Genomic DNA, 5,610 nt, shown 5'->3' with positions numbered 1-5,610 from the left:
CACCCACTTTTTGTGAACAAGACGAAAGAACCCTCAGAAGATTAAGAAGAGCTGAAAGAGGGAAAAACATTATTGGAGAAGAGGAGTCAGAAGAAGAATTCCAAGATATGGAGGAACACTTAACAAACCCACCAAATGGGGCTGAAGGAGCAGCCAATAACAACAATAATCCACCACAGAGAAGAGTCTTAGCTTCCTACACAAGTGCAGATCCTAGACATTGTGGGAGTAGCATTCTTACCCCAAATGTTAATGCAAATAACTTTGAACTAAAGCCACAACTCATCACCTTGGTTCAAAACAATTGCTCTTATGGAGGAGGACCACTTGAAGACCCTAACCAACACTTGTCCACCTTCTTGAGGATTTGTGATACTGTCAAAACCAATGGTGTGCACCCTGACAGTTACAAGCTACTGCTATTTCCATTTTCTCTCAGAGACAAAGCCACTTAATGGTTGGAATCCTTCCCAAGAGGCAGCATCAACAATTGGGATGATCTAGTAACCAAGTTCCTTGCCAAGTTTTACCCACCTCAAAGAGTTATTAGATTGAAGACTGAAGTGCAAACATTCACACAAATGGATGCTGAACCCTTGTATGAGGCATGGGAACGATACAAAGCTCTAATCAGGAAGTGTCCACCAGGAATGTTCAGTGAGTGGGACAGATTGCAGAATTTCTATGAAGGCTTGACACTGAAATCTCAAGAGGCTTTGGATTATTCAGTAGGAGGTTCTTTACAATTGATGAAAACAGCAGAGGAAGCTCAAAATCTCATTGATATGGTGGCCAACAACCAATATTTCTTTGCTCACCAAAGGCAACGCCAACCATCACAAAGGAAAGGAGTGATGGAGTTGGAAGGAGTGGACTCAATCTTGGCTCAAAACAAAATGATGCAGCAGCAAATTCAACAACAATTTGAGCAAATGGCCAAGAGGATTGATAGCCTCCAAGTTGCAGCAGTTAATATAAGCCAACCATCATCCACATGGTGACAAAATGAAGAGACTCAAGAGGAGCAACAGCAAGAGCAAGTCCAGTACATGCACAACCAAAATTCTGGGCCAAATGAAGTCTATGGTGACACCTACAACCCTTCTTGGAAGAACCACCCAAATCTTAGGTGGGGAGACAATCACAACCAAAATCAACAACCATGGCAGAGAAACTCAAATCAAAACACTTCAAGAAACAACCAAAACCACAACCAGCAGCAAACTAACCAAAACTCCTACAGAAAACCTCAAAACAACTACCCCAACCCCAACCATTACCAATCTAATAACCAACCCACTAACCAAAATGCCTACCATCCACCATCCACATCTAACAACCCACCACAAGCATCACCTGAATCTCAAAGACTCACCAACTTGGAAACCTTGATAGACAAAATGTGGAAACACCAAGAAATGACAACCAAGAACCATGAAGCCTCCATGAAGAGCCTAGAAAGGCAAATTGGGCAAATCTCCAAACAGATTTCTGTTGAGAGACCTTCAAGCTCACTGTCGAGTGACACCATTCCTAATCCTAAAGAGGAGTGCAAGGCAATACAACTGAGGAGTGGAAAAGTCCTGGTGAAAGATGAAGAAGCAACCAAGAAGCCAAAGGAAAGTGACAAGAAACAAGCTGAAGAAGAGAAGGCCAATGCTGAAGATGTAACAGCAAGCAAGCAGACCTCAGAAGAGCTCAAAGAAAAAGAAGATCAGCCACAAAAATCAAGAAGGGGAAAGGAAGTGATTGAAGAGCCAACTAAAAACCAAAGGCAGGGAATGAGCTTCACTCCACCCTTGCCATATCCTCAAAGGTTCAACAAGGAGACTAAAGACCAACACTTCCCAAAATTTCTTGAAATCTTCAAGAAGTTAGAGATCAATATTCCCTTAGCTGAAGCACTTGAGCAAATGCCCCTGTACGCAAAGTTCTTGAAGGAACTTATCAACAAGAAGAGGAATTGGCAAGTCAATGAAACTGTACTGCTCACTGAGGAATACAGAGCACTAATCCAGAAGGGACTTCCTCCCAAACTCGAGGACCCTGGGAGTTTCTTTCTACCCTGCGCCATTGGCAGTATGACCATCAAGAAGGCAATGTGTGACTTGGGAGCTAGTATCAATCTAATGCCTGCCTCCCTAGTGAAAAAGCTAGGCATAAAAGAGATGAAACCAGTACAGATGTCTCTAGAATTGGTGGACAAATCAGTGATATGCCCCACGGGTATAATTGAGAACCTTCTAGTCAAGGTAGACAGATTCATCTTCCCTGCAGATTTTGTGATCCTGGATTCGAAACAGGATGAGGGCGACTCCATTATACTGGGAAGACCGTTCTTAGCCACTGCTAGGGCCATCATAGACATAGAGCAAGGAGAATTAACCCTCAGGATGCATAATGAAAGTATCACTCTGAGTGTACTACCAGAAATACAGAGCAGTAATGAAAAGAAGGATGGTACAGAAACAGACAAGGAGAATCTGCAGTGGAGGAAGGAAATCAACAAGACAAACAACAACTGCCCTCCCAAGCAAGAGATAAATGATACAGCAGGCCAAAAAGAGAAAGAGACTGTGCAAAGTAATGAAAAAGCTCAAGGGAACATTGTAGTGTTGGCAACTAAGAAAAGGAATTTCAAAAGGGAGCCTGTTTTCAAAGAAGAAGAATTAACAAAAGGAAGGAAGAAAAACAAAAACAGAATAAAAAAAGGTTAGAAGAACAAAAAAATTCCAACAGAAGGGCTCTCCAAAGGTGATAAAGTGCAGTTAGTCTATCAACAACTGGGAACAGACCAACAGACTAACGATTACTATACTGTAAGCAAAATATTATCACTAGAACATGCTGAGATAGAGCACCAAGGAACAAAGAAGAAGCTCACGATCAGAGGGGACAAGTTGAGGCACTACAGTCATCAACCGCCATAAAAGAGGGAGTCAATGTCAAGCTAATGACAATAAACGAGCGCTTCATGGGAGGCAACCCATGATTTATGATTCCTGCTTGCTTTTAAATTCAATAAAAGTGTGATCACTTTAGCATGACTTTAGATTTGTCTAGACATCCTTGACAGATGCATATACTGCTTTGAAATACATGCCAGACTTCTAAGTTTGGTGTGCTTGATAGCACACAAAAGTTAACATTTCAAGCATTCTTAGATCATATACTTAGTCATTTTGGGTGAAGTATATGACCAAACATTAAGTTTAGTGTCTGCATGTGTACGAATTCTGAGAAAAATTTAACTTTTGTTTAAGAAATCAAAGTCATGCAAAGATGGATCATACATTGTTTAGTTTTGGAAATTTGTGTTGGCACTTATGGTGAAAGTATCAATTGTAACAAGCATTTATTCAAAATCACTGAGCAAGAGACAAGTTTGGTGTTCACCAAACTTTGGTTCAGGGACACAATTGATATTTCACAACTAAGGACCATTATATATATATAAGCATATATCATTTGACCATCGTGCTTCAAATAAGTTCTGAAGCATTTCATTTTGATTTAATTAGAAAAAAGAGGGGCTTGAAGAAAAGACAAGAGGGAAGAACGGTTATGACAAGCCAAAAGAAGGATCACATGTGCTTAGAGAGGCGTGCCAATCTTGGAAAGCAAAATCTGCATGCATGCACCATTAGACACCGAAAAAGCAAGCAACCAATAGGAAGAGAATCCTTGTCAAGCTTCAACAATACATGCAGGCCATTCATTTCATGAATACTTATACCATTCAACTAAATCCCCACCATTCATCATCATAACCGAATGAAATACTCCCTTGTGATCTTGTTGAGAAACTTGAAGACCTTTTCCATAAATAGCCTCCAAATGCATTATAAAGAACACTTCCATACAGACCATTCTCACTTAAGGCGCACAATTTCCTTCTTTTCTTCACAACAAAACCGAACATCACTCCAAACACAACCCCAACTATCTCTTATTCACACACATATTCAATGGCCTCTTCAAGATCAAGGAGAAGACCAGGGAAGGAACAAATGGTGACAGAGCCTCCATCATATGACACAAAAAGGTTCAAATCCCGATTTCATGAAGCAAGATACAATAGACTCATGAAAACAAAGATTGTCATCCCTGAAATGGGGTTCGAACTAAAGGAGGGAGAATACCCCATTATGCGACAAATCACCACGGAAAGAAGATGGGATCTTTTGTGCCGTCCTCTCACTGATATTAGTGCTGTGATGATAAGAGAATTCTATGCCAACGCAGTTAAAGAAAACGAAAACAGCCCATCGTACAAAAGCTATGTCAGAGGTGTTGAAGTGGACTTTAGCCCACCATCAATCACAAGAGCTCTAAAGTTGAGAACCATAACTTACGATGAGATTAGCTATGAAGATAGACTGCGTGGCGATAATGATCCTGATGGAATATTGGAGGGATTATGCATTGAAGGAAGAGACTGGGAAAGAGACTCACAGGGAGCCCCGAGTTGTCTGAAGAGACTTGATCTCAGACCTGAGGCAAAGGGGTGGTATGAGGTGGTAAGGGTATCAATACTCCCCACTGTAAATACCTCATCAGTCATAATCAAGAGAGCTCTCCTGACATACTGCATCCTACATGGTGGGGAAATCGACCTTGCCCAACTCATAGCAGATAGCATCCAGGAGATGGCTGAAGACACAACTAAATCAGGTAGGCTTGGACACCCAAGCACAATCCTGAGATTGTGTAACAGGGCTCGAGTGCTCTTCGAGGATGAAGATACAGAAAAGGTGAAAGGAACCAGAGGAATTACAAAGAGAAAAATGGAAGGCCTTAATGAAGAAGAGGAGGAAGATCAAGAAGAAGAAAGAACTCACAGAAGAAGAAGATCACATAGGAGGGACGAACAAGCTCAGGGTATCATAGATATGAGTCAATTGCAGGAAGTCCTTAATGAAATATCACAACAGAATGTGAAGGCACAAGAGCAGTATTCAAGGCAACAGGAACTCTATCTGCAACAACAAGAGCAATATCTAGAGCACCGGGAACAATATTCGAAGGACAGAGAGCAAAATGAAGCTTGGCAACACAGAATGGAGGAAAGATTGGAGAGCTGGCAGCAACAATCAATAGCCCAACAACAAGAATTCCAAGCAAATATTCTTGAAGGGCAGAAGGAACAAACAGCAAATCTTAAGGAATCATATGACAAAATGTTTCTAACTCAAGCCAAGTATGGGGAATATACTCACAACCTATACCAGTGGAAGAATATTCATCACACCATTGGAGAAGTTAGAAATGTGCAGCAGACAAGGAGTAATGAGGATATGCAAGCAAGGTTGGAGTACTTAACCCGATACATGCCAGTACTAAATCCACAAATCAAATCATTTGAGCAATGCCATGAACTTAGAGACCACCAGGTGGAAAAGTCTCGCCGCTTCACCCAGACAACAATGCGAAGATTAGAAGAAGTTGGGCTCTCTGGCCTCACAGATCCTGAATGGGATAGAAGATGTCCTCGTGAAGAAGCTCAAGATTATACACAGACAAGGAAGAAGAGGAAGGGAGAATCCAGCAAATCCAAAAGAATGGAAATGCCTGACAAGTAGAGGTGGTGAAACTCCTTTTCTTACTTTT

The sequence above is a fragment of the Arachis hypogaea genome, chromosome 13 (assembly GCF_003086295.3).
Source record: "Arachis hypogaea cultivar Tifrunner chromosome 13, arahy.Tifrunner.gnm2.J5K5, whole genome shotgun sequence".
Taxonomy (NCBI): Eukaryota; Viridiplantae; Streptophyta; class Magnoliopsida; order Fabales; family Fabaceae; genus Arachis; species Arachis hypogaea.
The sequence above is the reverse complement of the archived record's forward strand: the minus strand, read 5'-3'. Positions refer to the sequence as shown.